We start from the raw sequence: 20,337 nt of genomic DNA on the forward strand, positions 1-20,337 counted from the left end.
ACAAAATAGTTTAAAATTTATTTCTGGTTCAGTAGAAAACAATTAGACAAAGGATAGGAACAGTCTATTCGGAGAAGAACAAACACAAACAGCTAATAAACATATGAAAAGATGTTTGGCCGCACTGATAATTGAAGAAATGCAGATCAAAACAATAATGAAATGCCTTCCCCCCCCCCCCCCCCCCCCCCCCCGTCAGGCTGATAAAATTGGAAATGCTTGATAATTCCCAGTGTCTGCCCCTAGGGAAGGGGCGATCTCATATGCTATTGATGGGAGCACAGGCTGGTGGAACGTTTTAAGGGACACCTTGGCAACATCCATCAAAATTTAACTACATACGTTTTAGCCTATCAGTTCTATTACTGGAAATTTACTCTCCAGCTATACCCACCTCCCCAAATAGGTCAAGATAGGCGTGTCAGGAATTCACTAAGAAGTTACCTGTAATGGCAAAAATCTAGAAATATTTAAGTGTCTGCGGACAGAGGTTGAAGTTAACAATCTCAGGTACATTGAAACAATGGAAGAATATCCAGCAGTGAACAAGAGTGAGTTAGTTCTGCAGGGATTGAAAGCAAAACATCTAGACGTGTCATCAAGGGGAAAACACGAGGTGCAGAGCAATGGGTAGAGAAACCTCTTTCGTGTAAATAAAACTTGGGTCTACATTTTTTTTTTCCTGGAAGAATAACAAGAAAATCTTTTACAGTCATCACCTTTGGAGAGAGGCAATTAGGAACCTAAGATGAGTTGTATGTTTTATCTTTCTGTACGCTGCCCTTTCTGACCATGCGGGTCTATGCTTTTTTTTTTTGGCCACGCTGCGTGGCCTGCGGGATCTCAGTTCCCTAACCAGGGATTGAACCCGGGCCGTGGCACTGAAAGCCCAGAATCCCCAACCACTAGGCCACCAGGGAACTCCCCCATGTCTATTTTTTTTTTTTTTAAACAACAGGAATTATCTGGGCAAGGAGATTAAAGGTCTTTTTTGTTTTCCTTACCCTCACACACGTTAAAAATCTAATAAATGTTACAATTTATTATAAAAAAAAGATGTGTTAACCCTAACATATTCAAGTGCCAGGCAGGTGAGGGTGAAGTAGCCAAGGCTGGGAGTCACCCACGTGCGTGGAAGTGGCCTCGTGTACAGGGAAGGACATGAAGGAGAGACCGAATCCTCTAAGCGGGTTTTTTTGGAAAGCCCGAGTTGTCCTCTCTGGGGACAATCAGAAAAAAGACAAAACTGGGGCTTGGGAGGTGGAAAGGAGACAGTGGATGGCAGAGTTGGGCAGACGCTTCCACGTGCAGCCTTGAAAGACACGAAGGGAATAGAACAAAGTCTCAAGATACTGCAAGGGCACAGCATGCCTTCCAGGCAACAGGGAGGGGAAGGATCCCAGGAGGGCCATGGCGAGAGCCCAGGAGAGGGCCCCCTGGGTTGAGAAGCATAAGCAGCAAACCCATGCGCGACTGGAAAGTTCTGGAAGCCACTGGGGAGGGGTGGGCATGGTGCAAATCCTCCCGCAGTTAGTTAGGCAGGGTGAGGGGGAAAAATAAAGGTGCCTCCTATTATTCTATCTCAAGTGTCCATGTTTATTTTCCCACCGGACTCTAACTGAGAAGCCCAGGAAGACTCTCTGTCTCCTTTACCGCTCAGCACACAGTAGGACCTGTTTGTGGAACAAATGGGATGCCTGACACCTGCTGCTCAGTCTGGCCTCTCATTTTCCCGACACCTTGTTTGCATCTCACACACATCCCTGCAACACTGCAGCCAGGTAGCCTTCAGAGCACAGGCTCTGTGGCCAGAAGTTATTTATCCATGCAGAGAAGTTCAGAGAACTCCTGGAAAGGCTGACCTATTTCACCAGTTAGGCAATATCTAAACAATAAAGATTCATTTGACTCTATGAGATCAAATGTAAAATTAAAATTAATTTAAAACTACAGCATACAGCTCCTTACAAAAACACCTTTGATGTGCATTCAGCGCACTGAACAGCTGCAGTTAGGGAAGGCAAGGAGGTTTCAATTATCCCGGCTACTGGCGGAAAGAGATAACGTGGATAAAAGAAATCCACAGATAATCAAAATGAACAATCCTTTATTCTTTCTCTCCATTTCAATGTTGTCCCGAACACGCTCTTGTGAGGACCTATAAGAAATACTCAGATTTGTTGAATCCTCTATTCTGTCCCTCTTTCTGTAGAGGTAGACGTGTTGATAAGGTCAGGGACAGAAGTGGCCTGTGCTGAGAATCTACTGTGTGTCAGGCCAGGGCTGGGCTGGGCATTCTCTGTTTGCCCCTCCACCTCCTTTTTCTCCTTTTTCCTACCTTGTTCTGTGCCCCAGGAGGCTGACCTTTGGAGGTACTGTCGCTGGTGTTCCTTTACCTCTGACTTCTGCCTGGGTTTAGCCAATGGGAGGCACTGGCATCGGAGGGCCAGAGGACAGAGAGGCTGGGGTATTTCCTCCCCCCCATACCTCCCTGCTAGGCTGTGAGTTGGCAAGGGCTTCTTTCTTCTTTCCAAGGCCATGGGTCCCCGCCCAGCATCCTCTCCTGTAGACACAGTTCTTTCTCAGCAACTGCTCCCACCCGTTCCCTTGTAGGCCTAGGGGTGGTGATGATTCCCTGCTATTGCTAATCCTGGGCTATTGCACCGTCCCTTACTGGTTTCCTGACAATTTGACATTAATTAACCTCTCCTCAATCACCCCATTTGAGTGTGGCCATCAGCGCCCTGCACTTACCTTTCATTGTCTCATGTAGTGTCCCCATTTCCAAGAGAAGAGAGAGCCTCAAAGAGGATGACCCCTTGCCTGTGGTCGTACCTCTAGGAAACGGCAGAACCAGAATCCCCAGCCTGGTATGTCTAACCCTAAACCTTAGTGATCTGACAGCTTGATTATACTGCTGAGAAACCAAAGCAATCAGTGAGAATTTGCAAAATGTACAAGAGAACCACTGGAAAGTTTCTCAGAGTTGAAAGGATTAGAAGGCTGGGTCTTTAAGACTGTTCATGACAGGTGTGTCTAGATCTGGTAGGAATCCTGCATTTTACCAATTACTTTGCCTCCTGGATTCCAACTCCTAAACGTCTTGTTTCTGGACTCCAAGTCTCACAAGGCAAGCCACCTTCAGATTTTGTGACTTCCACTGGGCTATCGGGCTTTCTGGGGACGGGGCTTGGGAGTTAGGGAGATGCTCAGCTAGGTAATTAATCAATCCTCTACGTCTTTACTCATCCGTTCATCTGGTCACTCCATTTACTAAGGGACTGCTCTGTTCCGGGTCCCGTGGGGTTGCTAAGATGAGCAAAACACAGCAGAATGTCTTATGTGGTGGAAAGAGATCTGTGCAAGATGTAGTGTGAGCACAGAAGGGGGCACTTCACCTAGCCAGGATCAGTGGCAGAGGCGTCCTGAGAAAGCAACCCCTGAGTTGCATTTTAGGATGCGTAGGAGTTAGGGTGGTGGGGGTATGGGCGGGGCCGGGCGGGAGGGCAGGGACAGTCCAGGCAGAGGAAGTAGCCTGAGCAAAGGATGAGTGCCAGGGAATGCCAGAAGTTCAGCATTTCCAGTGGTGGAAAATGGGCTGGAAAGGCACCCAAGGAACAGACATGGTGGGTCTTGCTCAGGGTACTAAGGGACTAGGCCTAAGTTCTAAGATTAGGGTTCAGTGTCGAGGCCAGCCTAGAAGCCTCAAGAACTGTATGGTTATCTCCCCAAAGACTGCTTTACCTTCTTAAAGAACTTATTTAAAGAGTTTTCAAACCTGGTCAGAAGTAAAGACAATACTTTAATGAACCCCTACAGACCTATGACTCAGGGTGCTGTTCTGTAATCTCCTCCAGTTTCAGATCAGGATTGGACCTAGGGCCTGAAGCTCACCTGGCCTGCAGGTGCAAAGACCCTCAGTTACAAGGACAGGACAGTGGGAGGCATCAAGGGTCAGCCAGCTGAACCCCAGCCAGAGGCGCTCCATTGTAAATGAACTATACTCCAATTAAAAAAAAAAAGACAAACAAATACTGATCCACTTGATTCTGTTCACCTGCCCTATAGAAGGGTGGAGGATTAGGGGCACAGAGCTAAAGAAATAAAAGTAATAAATGAGAAAGAGCCGACACATGTCTTTGGCACATGGGCTACCAACCCCCGCCCCCCCCGCCCACCTCCTGCCCCAAATAGAGGCTCCTGGAGTAAAAGAGAATATACAGGCCGGCAGAGCAGATCACACAGAATCTCCACCCGACCTGTTATCAAGGCCACTGCATGTGCTGTTCAGAAGGGAAAACTTCAAGCTGAACTTGAGACCAGAGAGGATCCCGATTCCACAAATGCTATCATTAAGAAGCATCATAGATAATGTGGCTTTAATTAGAAGGGCTGAGATACTGGCAAGTGTTCAAGAAGCTCATCATCTGAGAATCCGCCAGCATCGTGGGTGCAGACAGCCTGCAGGATGTGAGGCTGCGCAGGTGCAAGAGTTCAAGCCTTCTTCCTGCACCCCCGGGGGTGAGGGGTCACTCCATTCACAGTGCAGACAGAGGGGACAGAAAATGCCTTGCATGAATGAGGAGAGGGAGAGAGGCTTGGTGGCTTGTCATGTGCTGAGGTAGAAAGGGGTTTTGAGGTCAGACAGGCCTCTCTATCAGATACTGACGGTGAGACCTTGGACAAGATTATAACCTTTCGGAGCCTTGGTTTCCTTGTGCGTCAAACGGAGATAACTACACCTACGCACCGCAGGGCTAACAGAAGGATTAAATGAATTAACGCACCTCAACAATGGTCCAAGTGACCTGGTACGAACTGGATGCCCAGAAAGCATTTCCCATTTACGTCCTTTTCCTGCGTCCCCAAGCTAGGAGGCAGGGGCCACATCTGAGCCCAAGTCTTTGTGAAGCCAGAGGTTAAGCCCCTTCAACAACTGCACACAACCTCTCATCCACTGCTGGCGAGGAACAAGGACAAGGCTTTATCTCACGGGGGTCAAGTCTGCAGTAAGTAAAAGTGACCTCGACTTGTAAAACGCCAGTGTTCAAGTGTGAGAAGTTTCCTGTTGCATCTCTAAATCCTATTAGCCTCCTGCACCAGGGAATCTTTAGGAATCTTTACCAGCAGTGATTCCATTAAATACCAATAGATGGCCAGCCTTCGGAGCACATCACATAATCCTTTCCTGCTAACAAAGCTGGGGGCTTAGGCAGACACCCCCAGTTATTTCAACCAGGGTGCCAGGGAAAGCGGCTTGCCATTGTATGCAAGTGCCCCATTGTCTCCTGGGCCCCCGAGAATGATGTGTCTGTCACTCACGTGAGCCCTCACCTCTCTAGGCAGGCAAATCACCTTCATGCTGGTCTGTACCTGGCAAAGTGCGTAGCTTTCACAATACCTGGCAATCACCTTATGTAGCTTTTAAACTAATCCTACAAAATAGATTTTATCAGCCCCATTTTACAGGAGAGCAGACTGAGGCTACAGAAAGTATGTGATTTACGGAAGGGCACAGGATGAGGAAATCCATGGAACCCAGACTTGCCTGTTTTCTGGCTAGAGACCCCCTCGAGGGCAGACAATGTGACTCGGCCCCCTTGTGAGCCAGCAGGCAGTGGAGCGCGTCCTGGAGAAGACACATGCTCGTGGGATCAGTGATCAACCCCTTGCCTTAATTCAGCTCCCTTCCCCCTCCCCGGACAGCTCACCTCCTGGTGGCAGCTCAAGGCTCTCCAAGGCTGCCCCACATTATCTCACCCTCCCTGGAGTCCCTGCTCCTGACACAGAGGGCCTGAGGCTCTGCTTGGGACCCAAACCCGACAGTGCCCGGTCTTCCCCGAGCCCTTCCATTCCTTTCTCCAGCAACTCCTTGAGCAAGGAGACGACTGAGCTGTGAAAATGATGCTTTTGGAGCCTGGCTTTTCTTCTTCTTGGGAGAAGAGGAAAAGAAAAGGGAGAAAATGAAGCTGCTTTGAGAGGGCAGCCCAGTCAGTGTGTAATCACCTGGGCTCTGAAGTGGTTCTAACTGAACAACAATTTGCCATGAGGCACAAGGACCCGTGTTCCCGTGTACCTGTGTACCTTGATCTGACAGGTGTGGAGAGGGAGGCTGCCTAGCAGGTAATTTCTGACAATGAGCCCTGCAGACTGGACCTCATGTACGGGAAATTCCTGGGGCAATACCTCCCCCATCCACTGAACCCCTCGCCCCAACACCTTCGCACCCCACGTTCGAGCATAACGCAGTACCTGGCAGTGGACCTGGGCCTCCTTGGGCTTCTGGGAGGTGACCCAGCAGAGCTGCCATCATGCTTCTGGGGTGGGGGAAAGCTGTAGAATTTGACCTCACAAACCTGCACGAAGGCCTGTGTTGGGGCCCGTGGAACAGACACTAATTAGGCACCAACCATGTCCCTGGCCCTGTGCTAAGGCCTGTTTCCATGTATTCATCACCATCCCATGAAGTGCTACAGGGAATGGGGATGGGTTTCTTCTTGGGGTGATGAAAATGTCCTAAAATTGATGATGGTGACAGTTTCACGACTTGATGAATCTACTAAAAGCCACTGAACTGTGTATGATCTGCCTTGTGAATATTTCAATAAAGCTGTTATCAAAAAAAAAAGGAGAAAGAAAAAGAAAAGGTGTATCACTAATAGGATATTATTTGAATCCATGTTTTCTAACTCAAGGTGTGAATCTCTAACTAAATAAAATACAGTTCCTGCTCTCAGATTTCTTTTCTTGTTTTGAATTTTATTTTATTTATTTATTTTATACAGCAGGTTCTTACTAGTTATCCATTTTATACATATTAGTGTATATATGTCAATCCCAATCCCTATTTTCTAATAGGGAAGAGAAGGAAAATACTCAAATTATTAAAAAATGTAAGATGGAACAGGGTAAGTACTCCACGGGAGATTAAAGCAGGAACATGAGAGTTTGTCAGAACCAGCTCAGAGGGGTCACGGATTCGAGGTTTTCTAAGTTGCGCTGGGAATGCAAAACTTCTGCCCCAGTGTCCCCACTGGTACACATGTCAGATCACATGTCCAGCTCTGGAACAGGGGACAAATCATGATAACACAACCCTTACACAGTTATAAGTGCTTTTGATAACGCCAGATACTCTTCTAAAGGCTTCAGATATAACAACCAATTTACACCCCACCGCAACCCGACGAGGTAGGTACTATAATCCCATTTAGGCCTGAAGGTCAGAGAAGTGTGGTACGTCACCAGAGGCCATACAGCAAGTAAGTGGCAGAGTTCTTCCAGCCCTGGTTTTCTGGCTTGAGTTAACACAACCTCTACACTATGAGGCTGACGGGCCCCCTTACACCCTGTCTCACTACCACTGACTCTGCCCTGTGCCCTCCCTCCCCGAGATCTAAATTCTGTAAGGCTGCTGGGATTGGAGTGACCCTTGGGGTGAGTGTTACAGAGGAGTAGGGAATGTGGACACGCAGTCCTTCAGACACAGCACAGGAAAGGGAAGGGCCCTGGCCCGGGAGCTGGTGCCTGGGTTCTGAATACAGCTCTGCCACCAAGCCCTGCTGTTCCTTGCGTCTGTCTGGGCCTCAGGTTCGTCCTCTGTTAAATGAAAGGGTCAGACGGGAAACCTTTAAGCTTCCTTTTGCCCTAAAACCCTAAGATTCTCAGTCCAAGGCCTGGTCCCCACTCAATTTGCTGTCTCAGGGCTACACACTGGCTGTGAGTCCTGGAGGCGCGCTGGCCCTACCTGTGACCTTCCTGATTCTCAGCATCCGAGGAGGCCCCCTGACCACACAGAGTTGGGGCTATGCTCCCCAGAAACCTTGTTAATTCCTGACTTCATCTTCCCCCTTGTCCTACCTATGAAGGATGGCCACTCCCTCCTAAATATCACTATTTTTGTCTCCAGTTATGGTAGTTACCGAATTGTTGATGAATGAATGAATGAGTGAGTGAGCGAGTGACTAAATGCCTGCCTGTAAGTAACCCTTATCACAAGGCTGTAATGACTGTTTACTCATCTGTCTTCTTCAAAGAGCTATGATTTCACCAACGCCTAGGGCTTTTGTGCTGGGTTCTGTTCTGCACATATTCAGGATAAAATGATTGTGGTGAAATGTTCTAAAAGGTGCAGTAGCACAAAATATGTGACTTTGGAGCTGACTCAGGAAATCTGGGGAAGCTGCAGGACACACACAGCTGATACTGACAAGCCCGGCCAAGGGAAGCAAAGTGCTGGACACACAAGGGTCACAGGACTCTGAGCTCCAGAGCCACCAACAGCACCCAGAGGAGGGGCCAGGGTTGTTCATGCCGCTCTGCGCCAGGCCCAGGAGGGGGTTCAGACCCAGAGGTGATTCAAACTGTTCGCTTTTGCAACTGGCTGGCTCTGAACCCCTCTAGACCAGCACCGTCCCATAGAACTTTCTGCACTGACAGCGTGTTTTATACACCTGCGCTGTCCAATACAGTACTCGTCACACGTAGACTAAAACACTTGAAATGTGACTAATGCAATTCAGGCACTGAATTTCTCATCTTATTTTCTTTTAACTAAATTAAAATAGTCCATATGGCTAGCGGCGCACAGGTCTGGACCTTTAATACATATGACGTGTCTGAATAGATGCACACCTGACTTCATGATCGCACACCTCTGACCCCACACGATATACCAGGCCAGGCCCACGAGGACTGCGTGCTGCTCAGTTAGCAAGCCTGGCTACTCCCTGACCTCCAGCTCTGGCATCGGAAACCTGGGCTCTGGTCTCAGCTCTGCCTCTGACAAGCTACGGATGCGCTGTTGGGCCTCTGAGCCTCAACTTCCTCATCTTGCAACTTCACAGGCTCGTTGGGGAAAAAGAGGAGAACGTGTATGGCAATTAGCTGGCCCATACAGGGCACTCCACAAGCATTGGTGCCCTCCTCTGGTCCCCTCCCCCACCCAGGTCCTCACCCCTGCTCTTTACTCTGAAGGGTCCCATGATCTGTTGGAATTCAAGGACTCTCAACCATGGGATGGTTCCTCTAGAGTCCAACCTGCCTTTTCCCTCTGGGTGTGGCGTGGGTCTGAGCCCTTAGCCCATCCTCAGCTCCCTCTGCATCCCACACCACTGACCCCCGAGAAGAGCTCTCCCCACTCTCCACTGGGTCTGGGGGCCAGTCGAGGAATACCCAAGGACAGAGAGAGCGAGCTGTGGGTGCAGCGGGATATGGCAGCTTGCACTTTTTTTTGATTGTTGTTTTCTTTAGGAGGAGGGATGTTATGGGTTTGGGGATGAAACTGCTTAAAAAGCACAGATCTCGACAAAACAAAGCCAGTGCTTCTTCCACAGTCAGTCTCTCAAATTTCTTCCCCAACCCCCAGAGACAAATCCTGGGGTAGGCCTCCGAGTTCCTCCGAAGAAAGATGTTATGTTGCCAACATTTGGTTTCTTATAACCTCTGGATGGATGAAAGCAAGTCATATGCATGCTCCATGGAGGCTCCAAAGGGGCCTGTGAGGAACATGAGATCACAGCCCAGCAAGGGTTTCCTTACTTTTTGAGAAAAACAGCCTTCAGGATAGATTACTTTTTCTCGAGGTGGAGACAGCGTGATGGAAGGAAAAAGCCTCAGAGCTAGGAATCTGAAGTTCCAGTGGTTTGTGAATGCCCAGATGTGCCAGGCACCAAGCCTGCACCTTCCTACACACAATGGGTCCGAGCTCTGCACTTGACCAGGGGGAGTCTAGGGGGCTCAGTTTGCCCTCCCGTACAATGGGGCCAGTAATGAGCCTGCCTCACGGGGCTGCTGTGAGAGAGCCCCGAGAGGCTGAGGAGTTGTAAAGTGCCATGTAGCACACTGTTTATGGGAGGTTTCTCATGGTCTTCCACGAGCTCTATTCATGGAGACCAGCCTGGACCTTTCTTTGAAGATTACCAGATTCAACAAAAAACATCTGGCTCGGGGCAGGGAGCCCCCCAGGAAGTGGACATCGGCCCCGACGATTAAATTACCACTAACCCTTGGCTAGAACCGAACACAAATTTTCTAAGTGTAAACTGCTCCTTCCACCCATTTCTCCCAATGCTTTGAAGATCAGGCTCTTTCATACCCCCATTTCCTCACTACAGCAAGAAGAGATGCTTCGGAAATGAGACCTCGAGATGCAACCCTGAAAACAATTTTAAAAGGAATGTGTGACACAGCGAGTGGTCGAACCGCTTGGAGAAGCGGCGTGATGTATTAGGTTTAAAGAGAGGGAAAAATTTAGATTCGAATCCCAGCTGAGTTCTAGGCTGGCTGTGTGATCTTGGCCAAGTTACTTAACATCTCTGAGTCTTTTAAGTAGCTAAGCTATAAAACAGGGATAAGGATAACTACATGGAAGAGTATTTTGGAGGCATATGTGGGGGTGGGGTGATACATAAAGGTGACTAGCGTAGGAGATGCTTAATAAATATTCACTGAATTGAGATGAATCGAGTCAGCGCACACCATTCTTGCTTCCCTGCCTCCACCCAACATCTCTGGTGAAAGCTCAGCTTCACTAGCTCTCCCTGCCCCACCCGCCCAGCACAACATTCTTTTCCAGTGGACTCAGTGGCTACAGGAAGATGGAAAGCATTTGGCCAGAACGCCGACCTCATTAACTCCCTCGTCTCTCCATCTGTTATCTATCAGGAATCCCTTGCAAGGAGGCAGGTGACCAATAAAAGCTCTCCCGTTTCCCTTTGTCTCTGGGCCAGTGTGTGGCCGTGCAAAGCCGTCCGCAACCGTGGGCCCCCGTCAGGGCTCAACTCTGGCCTGTGATTCGTAGCTAGAGCAGGGTTTTTTTCTGGGCTCAGGAAAGGAAAGCTAAGTTCACAGCCAACTCGGAGGCAGCAGCCATCCCAGCTGGCCTCCTCTGTAGGTCAAGAGAGAGTCTGAAAACCAGCAGATGACACTGCAAACACGGTGGAGTAAGGAGGTCATTATTCACAGCACCAGGATCTCGGATTTAAATGAGTTCTTTATTCCCCTAGGGCATTAAAAACATTACTTGATTTATAAAAGGGAGAGCTGCATTGTAGTTTTCCAGGAACTTGAAGCTTGCAGAAAGTAAGTTACATAAAGGGAGTCCATGTAGACAGTAAATGCTCAACAAATGTGAACTGTTATTACATCAAACATTTGCTGAGGACTTTATGCTTGCTGCTGGTAGGACATGGGTTTGACTCCGAGTTTCCTGATGTCCAATGGGAAACAGCAAACATTATCAAGTTCACAATTTCCCAGAGTCTACAAGTGTGTGTACAATACTACCAGGATGAGTGCAACCATTACTGGTACTGATATCAGAGAGAAATATTTCCCACACGTCCTCATAGGACAGACACTGCATAATATGAAGAAAAGGGTGTTCAGGAATAGCCCTGCAGGAAGACTCAGGGGCCATCTTCCTGAAGTTGCTGTAGCCCTTGCTTATCAGTACCCGATGGCAGAGAAGCCGTTGCTACTCTTCTCTCTGAGATGCCAGAGCAGTAGCTAAAAATGGACGAAATTGAGATATTTGTAGTGAGGTGGATGGACCTAGAGTCTGTCATACAGAGTGAAGTAAGTCAGAAAGAGAAAAACAAATACCGTATGCTAACACATATATACGGAATCTTAAAAAAAAAAAAAAAAAAAGGTCATGAAGAACCTAGGGGCTGTAAGGCGGGAATAAAGACACAGACCTACTAGAGAATGGACTTGAGGACATGGGGACAGGGAAGGGTAAGCTGTGACAAAGCGAGAGAGAGGCATGGACATATATACACTACCAAACGTAAGGTAGATAGCTAGTGGGAAGCAGCCGCGTAGCACAGGGAGATCAGCTCAGTGCTTTGTGACCACCTAGAGGGGTGGGATAGGGAGGATGGGAGGGAGACGCAAAAGGGAGGAGATATGGGAACATATGTATATGTATAACTGATTCACTTTGTTATAAAGCAGAAACTAACACGCCATTGTAAAGCAATTACACTCTAATAAAGAAGTTAAAAAAAAAAAAAAAAAGGCTGGAATGGCTGCTTCACATCCCAAGCTACTAGCACCCAGCATCCATCATTTGGCCTTCGTGTTTTGTCAGTAAAGAAATTAGAGTATTATTAATCAACAAATCAGTCAAATAAGCCTCATTACCATTAAAGAAGAGAAAGTAAGCTTTATTTATGCAGTTATAAGGCATTTAAAAAACAAAGAGATTATTATTAATACTTGAGCCTGGCAATCTTCCCAGAGTGGTAAACCGGCAAGGGCTTTGTTCTTGAAGAGGCGACACAGCAGTTACAGATTCCCGCCTCCCCTGCTCCAAGCTCCTAATGTGTGGGACGCCTCCTGAATATTCAGGGAGGTTAGGGGGGCCCCTCTGCCTTCAGGGCTGTTTGGGGGAAACAGCAGGGGGTTGGAAGTTAGGGGGCTAGTGTATTTTGTGACTCTGGCCAAAACAAACAGCCTCTCTGAGCTGCGGTTTCTCAGCAGGAGCATGTTAGAAACTGAACTAAAATTACTGGTAGAGCTTTTAAAAAAAGACTGGGTCTCCATCCCATTTCAGACCAACTGAATCAGATGCCTGAGGGCGGGGCCCAGGAAACAGTGTGTTTGAGAAGAGCTCCAGGTGATTCTAGAACGCAAGCGGGGATGGCCAACCACAACCTGGTGGTTCTCTAGGTCCATCCTACCTTTGGTCTTATCAACGCTTGGGATTTCTTAGAGAGTTCTCATCCAGGGTTCTCAGACACCAATGCCTGCAGTGGGCCCACCGGTAGCCTAATGAGTGAAGCGTACCAGGTACGGGAAAAAGATGCTAACCTGCCTTGAGACTACGCATAACACCTGCTGGGTTATATTGTTTTTAAGACATGGTATAGGAAAATTCAAACAGCCAAACCCAAAGCATTTGCCAGCCACAGACAGCCCACAGGCCCTGGTTTGAGACCACTGATAAACAGACATATCCCAGGCCCCTGTAGATGGCCAGCTCACTGGCCTGTGATTCATGAAACTCCACGCTTGCTGGTGACACACACCATCCCTTGTTTGACTTCATATCAGAAGCCCCAGGTGCAGAGGGGACATTCAATAAAAGCTGTGTGTATGTATGAACAGGTGAACAAAGGTGTATGAATGGGAATGGGTGAGCCCCGGACATTCCTTAATTCTTCAGTTTTACACTGTGTACTAAACTAAAAAGTGTAGGTGTCTAGGTCTGCACTGTCCAATACAGCAGCCACTGGCCATGTGTGGCCATGTGTGGCCATGCGCCCTTGAAATATGGCTAGTCCGGATTGCTATGTGCTGTAAGTATAAAATATATAACATTTTAAAGAATGAGAATGAAAAACAAGAATTTAAATGTTTCACTGATAAATTTTATATTAATTACAGGTTGAAATGATATAATATTTTGAATATTTTATGTTAAATAAAATATATTATTAAAGTTAACTTCACTTGTTTACATGTGACTACTAGAAAATGTTGAATACTTTATTTCTATTGGAAAGTGTTGCTCTGAGCCATTTTTTTCAGGTATGTATCCATGTCTTTCTTGTGCATGCTTTTTTACCCCAACATTTCTCTCCCACCAATAAACTTTATCCCCCTCTCTTCTCCTCTCCTTCTCATCTTCTAGAAGGATGATAATATGAGAGATGGGGAGGGAGCAGGTATTTAGATGAAAAACAACTAGTCTTTCCCTAGGGCTGGGAGGATAGACTGTCTATTCCCACCTCCCACCCACTGGCCAACATGTTTCCTTGTAAATGACCAGAACAACTGTCTCAGCTCCCTCAGCCCAAGATTTCCTCTGTCTGGATACCCTTCCCATTGCCCACTCAGGGAACTGTTACTCATCCTTCAAGACCAGCTCAAATGCTGCCTCCTCTGTGAAGCCCGCCCCAATCTCCCAGCTGGAGTCAAGAGGACCCCCTCTTGCCTCTCTTAGTACTCAGCTCCTATTACTATAGTCACACTTCTCTCAGGAACGTTCTGATCTTTTGACCAGCTGGTCTCTTTCATAATACATCTTGAGTGTGGGGCTGGTCTACACTTCAGTGTGTTCCCAAGGTCTGACTCAAGATCTGACACGTGCTGAATAAGTGTTGGATGACGGACTGGATCTTCCTTGTCATGGGGAAGTATCTTTTTTCACTCCTTCATCCCCTCAACAAATACTTCCTGAGGACCTACCATGTATCAAGCCTACGAAGTACAGTCTAGGCCCAGAGAATACAGCAATTCTCAAATGCCTGCTCTCAGGAGCTTCCACACTAGTGCTGGTAAGTACCTTGCATCATCCTGATGCCCAGATGTTCAACAAATATTCATAAATGTTGCTGCTGGAGAAGAGGAATGATGGGGGTAGTGGGGGGGAGAAGTTCCTGTGCTCCAGAGCCCATCCTCCTGAAAGGCACAGGCCCTTATATCTGCTACTGCTCTCGCTAGAGACATCCTTAACAGAGTCTTTACAGCCCTCCACTTACACCGTGTACTCAAGAGTTTAGGAGGTGCTGTAGCAGTGGGACAGTGGATATTTATGGATTCTGATGGAGACGGAGGAGGTTCTGAATTGACCCAAGCACAGCTTTCCCTTTTCTTACAGGCATAGCGGAAGCGACCAAGAAGACTGGTAAGACTTTCAGGATAATCAAGAAAGAGGAACAATTAAAATTTTTTTAACTGAAGCCATCACATTCATTAAACAAAGGCTCTCCGCCCTTCAATCCCACAGAGTTTTGAGTGAGAGACATACATTATGAAATACATACAAGTGATGGACAAAGGCTCCCAGCACTCACAAGTGAGCATTTCCTCTGAACGTCTCATGGAGCCTCAAGCTCAGCCCACACAGAACCAGCTCCTCGTCTTCTCTCCAATCTCAGAGAACTGAGATTCACGCCAGCCACCATCACCCACATCCCCCGGATGCTGCAGAGCCTTCTCGCCAAACGCCGTGAGTCTGCTCTGGGCACGGTCCCCTTTCCCGCCCCACCCCAATGCTCTGCAAAGGACACCCACCCTGTTCAGATCCAAAGATGAATGTCCTAGCATGAGAGGAATGTCAGAAACGCCTCACTGCCTAGCCCACAGTCCTGATTCTGAGAGTTGGAAGGATGAAGGTTGATGCTGGGTAACTATCTAGAATGATGGAGTAGGGTGTAGGGAATAAGTTTTGGAGTCAGACACACCTGGCTTCAAATCTCAAATCTCTCACTGCCTTGCTTTGTGACCTAGGACACATCAACATCTTTGGTCCTTGGTTTTCTCATCTGTGAAAAGGGATCATGACACTGAGCTCTGTGGCACAGACTCTCTTGGCCTAAATACTACATACCGTAGAGAAAAAATGATGTAAGCCATGTATAGCACTCACACATAATGAGTTCTCAGTAAATGGTAATGAGCTAAAAAGATTATTTTCAGATAGTAAGTCTTTTTCTCCTTAGTGAAAACTACCATTCCTATAGAATCCTGGTCCTGCTCCAGATGAAACAATTCATTACTGGAAAGTTCCAGATGCCTGTATAACCTTCTCTAAATTGATCACATTTTTGTGTGGAGATAATCTAACCCCCCTTCTAGTGTAACTGAGATGGAAGATCCTTTCTGTTCCTATCATGTGAGAGCCAGTTATCTCTAGCTTTTTTAGGCTTTGAGCTTCTTTTTTTGTTTTGTTTAATTTATAAATTTATTTATTTTATTTTTGTCTGTGTTGGGTCTTTCATTGTGCGTGGGCTTTCTCTAGTTGTGGGGAGCGGGCTTCTCATTGTGGTGGCTTCTCTTGTTACGGAGCATGGGCTCCAGGTGCACGGGCTTCAGTAGTTGTGGCTCTCGGGCTCTAGAGCACAGGCTCAGTAGTTGTGGCGCACGGGCTTAGCTGATCCACGGCATGTGGGATCTTCCCGGACCAGGGATTGAATCCGTGTCCCCTGCATTGGCAGGCGGATTCTTAACCACTGTGCCACTAGGGAAGCCCAGGCTTTGAGCTTCTTTACGTCAATGTAAAGAAGGAAACATAATCAGTTATAAAATTCCCATTCTTCAAGAGAGAAAAACAGAGTGTTTAGGAAAAGCACAAACCATTCCGGTACTGAGACCAGAGAGAACGTTTTCCCCTCTGAACTAAAAAGGAGAGAATTTGGGATAATACAGGGATCGGCCAGCTTTTTCCTAAAGGGCTGGATTGTAACTATTCTAGGCTTTGTGGGCTATCTGATCTCCGTGGCAACTGCTCAACTCTGCCATTGCGGCGCAAAAGCAGCCACGTAGACAGGATGTAGACACATGAGTATGACTGTGTTTCAGTAAAACTTTATTTACAAAAACAGGCAGCTGGCCCCTGGGCTGCAGTTCACTGACCCCTGGTGTCATGTGATGAACCACAATCCAGCTATGTGACTTTGAACAATTTACTTCTGCCCTTTGAACCTTAGTTCAAAATACCAAAAGATGGGAGTTACTGGCTTGATTGAGAACTAAGTGCAGTAAAAGCTAGCCAACCCTCATTTGTGGACTATGTATTTGCGAATTTGCCTACAATTTATTTGTCACCCCCACGTCAATACTCGTGGGCTCTTGTGGTCATTCAGGGACACACACAGGATGGGGGAATTTGAGTCTCCTGATGCTCGAGTTCCCAGCTGAGGCAGAGCCAGGCAAGGCTCTGTGGTCTAGTTTCTGCTCTGATCCTGTAAACAAGTATCCTTTTCGCGGTCTATTTAGCGCCACATTTTCCACATTTTTGTTGGGGATTTTGCTGTTTAAAGTGGCCCCAGGCACAGCGCTGAAGTGCTGTTAATGTTCCTAAGGAAGAAGGCTCTGATGTGCCTTCCGAGAAAATACGCGCATTAGATAAGCTTCGTTCAGGCATCAGTTACAGCACCGTTAGCTCTGAGTTCAATGTTAATGAATCAACAAAATATACTTTAAAAGGTGCTTTGACACAGAAACATCCATGAAAAAAGATGATGTATTGATCAGCTGATGAAAATGTGACCAGAGGCTCGCAGGCACCTAACTCTGTATTTCTCTAGGAGCAGTGGTTCAGCATTCATTCATTCAGTGTTCACGGCTACTTAGAACGTAACTGCCAGGAATAAGGAGAATCGCCTGTATAGGAACATGTTGTCCAAAGCAGTGGGCGACAGTCATGCCATTACAGAACTCTCAGTAAGTAACAATGCTGTGACGATGCTATTCTTACTAGTGAATCACAATAGTCTTATCTCCTTATGCTGCCACGATGCTATTACTAATTAACCATGCTGCTTCAATTCTATTTGTATTATGTAATAAGGGTGCTAGATTGCTGTTATTAAGTGCTTGTAGACAAAATCAGCTAGAGAATGTGTTCATGTCTTTTTTTCCCCTTGACATCCTGCAGGCAAAATACCAAAAAGAAGGCCTTTCTACTGACTATCTTCCAGGGGCTTCTGCAGACAGAAAACAGAAATAAGGGCTCTCTGGAGCAGTGATTTGGGGTAACGGTCTGAGTGGCTCCATCCAGGAGAGAAGCAGGGAGCTGTACCTGGTGGGGACTTGCGGCTGGGCCCTCCCGGAGAACACAGGCCTGTCCAGGACCTCCCTGCTCGGAGGGCCGAGCAGACTCTGGAAAGCAGCATCCCTCTCCTTGCTGCCCTAGTTAAAATGCCAGCCTGGTATTTATTTATTTGCTCCCACACAGATGCCAATTATGGGGGGCTGGGGAAAGAGACAATGGCCTCGGTCTGATTGACAACGGCTGCTAAACAAGGGGCCTCTGTGGCATGTTTAATGAAAAGACCACTGTGTTTTTATTGCATCTATTTGATTTTAGAGTGTCGTTTATAAAACAATTCAACCGGCAGGGTTAACTGCTTCTGGGCTTTCTCTTCTCCCTGCGGCTCTGTGGGTGTCCCCTCTCTCTCCCCCCAGCAGGTTCCTTTCTAGACCTTCACGGGCCTCATGGAGAGACCAAGGCCTGCACAGAGCCTCGCCGGGCCAGGACTCCCCAGTGGCTCCTGGATTTGTCCCCATCGCCCTCTCTCCCCAGCACCACCTCTAAACTGGCCGCCAACAAGAGCCTCTCAAGCTTGCTTCCCTCACTTGTTCACGATCCAGAAGGCTCCTTCCCCCACCAGGCTTTTGGAAGCCTGTGGGGCAGGTTTGGGTTGTGAGACACAAGCCAGGGAGTGTAACTGGTGCTTGGGGCCTGGGGGTGAGCACGACACAGAATGTGCCATCCAAAATGATCCCCCAGTGATTTTATTCCCCTTGCCAGTTTATAGCCAAGGTGATTTAGTTTCTAGTCCCACAATCTAATTACCAACTTGCATGGTATATGAATTATATCCAAATAAATCTGCTATATATATTTTGAAAATCCAGTTACCATACTTCCTTACTCAAAACTCTTACATGACTAGGTATCACCGCATAGGATCAAGCGCAAACTCCTCAAGTTCTAGGCCTGTCTATCTCCCCCATTTATCTCTTCTCACTGCTCCCCACTGGTTCCCAGCCCCACTCCAGCATCCGCTTCACTTGGATTCCAGCTCTGCCTGCTGTCCAGAGTCTATCTTCCAGCTTACCTCCTTCCCTGACAAATGCCTACTCATCCTTCAAGGCTCTCAAGGCATCACCTCCTCCAGGAAGCTGACCATGACTCCTCTCATCCTCAGGCTGCCTCTCTGAGCTCCCCTTGTATAATCTGTATAATTTGCAGGGCAGTTACCCTACTCGACAGGCCCAGGCAGGAAGCAGATGGGATTCAGTGCCCAGCAGAGAGCCAGGTTTACAGAAGCAGCCCATCAGGAGGGAGAACAGCCCCTCTCTTCCCAACTAGAAGCAGCTCTGCCTCCTCCTGTTGTATTTACTCAGATTTCATGAGAGAATTTGTTTGAAGAAAAGTTCTACTGTCACAAACATTTTGGAAATGTCCTAAGTCATTGAGTTCGCCTGATGTGGAAACTGAGACAAACTCAAACTTCTTCACGACGGTGTTAAGTCAGTCTGAGGGTAAAAGGCCTGCAGGTAACTGTACACCTCACTGGCCAATGAGGACTCTGAGATCTGGACTGAGAGAAAGCTGGAAGGGGAAGGTTCAGACTGCCCTCAACAGCCAGCTATCCTGACCTGTCACATAAGCTTCCCAAGAGGACTCATGCCTTGGAAGAGGCCACGGAATGTTGACTAGGAAGACAGGTTTATGCTTCTAGAGCCTTTCTTGTGTCTTTCTAAAGGACTTCAGAGACTGTAAAGCCATTTGCTCCTCTGGGTTCTTGTGTGTCTGTGCATTTATCTGTACCTTCCACACCATTCCAGAATGTTCTATTAACTGATCCTTTATCTGTAAGAGACCATGGCCTCTCTCTGGGGGAGAGGGGATGAACTGTGTTCATACTTGTCCCCTGAGGGACACTGGGTCTGCTGAGGCCACCTCTTCATCTTACCACAGGGACCCCAGGTCCAGCCTGCAGGGGGCTCTGACCAAGGCACCCAATGTTCAACGGTGGAGCTGGGGGGAACCCAACTTCCACTGCTCACCCACGAGTCCTGGACTCGGCGAATGGCACCAGCATGGGCTCCTCAGCACACAAGCTTCCCACCGGGGCTGGGAGCAGAGGGAGTGGTGGTGTGTGACCTGGCATTGCCTCTTGGGGGAGACCACCTTGTAACCATATTCCCCAGCCCCAGAAAAGGGAAGCAGAAGCAAATATATATTCACTGTGCACTAAGCACCAACTATGTACCAGATACCTTGTCACACACACACACACACACACACACACACACACACACACACAGCCTATAGCCAAGTAGCATGATAACACAGGTTATCTCATTTGGTTCCCATAACAACCCCAGGAGGTCGCGATTTCTGTCCCCATTCTCCAGATGACAAAATCAAGGCCAAGAGTAAATGGCAAAATAGGGGTTTTCAGACTCAAGTCTTCATGACTCCAAAGTCTGGGTGCTTCTAACACCACCTACATCCCCAACCTCCTGGGCTGACTCACTCCATCTTGAGCTCCACTTCACAGAATCATGAGGTCCAGTCAGTGCAAGTTCAGCCCCATTCAGTAATCATTCCCTGAGAGCCAGCTGGATGTGATCCCCCACCCCAGGGCCATAGGACAGAGATAATTAAGGCACAGTCCTGCCCTCCCAACGTGGAAGCCTTCCTTTCAGCAGGAAGTGGTGCATGCTAGGAAGTAAGGCAAGGCAAAGACTTCAAAAGCAACTAGCGTCTACTGAGTGCTTACTGTAGGCTAGACGTGTTCTGAAGGCTTTTTATTGTTTCTTCGTAACGACACCATGGGGACATACTATTGTTATTCCCCATATTACAGA

This window comes from Delphinapterus leucas, chromosome 7 (assembly GCF_059928025.1).
Source record: "Delphinapterus leucas isolate spDelLeu-1000000601 "Yukka" chromosome 7, BTC_Dleu_Yukka2, whole genome shotgun sequence".
Lineage (NCBI taxonomy): Eukaryota > Metazoa > Chordata > Mammalia > Artiodactyla > Monodontidae > Delphinapterus > Delphinapterus leucas.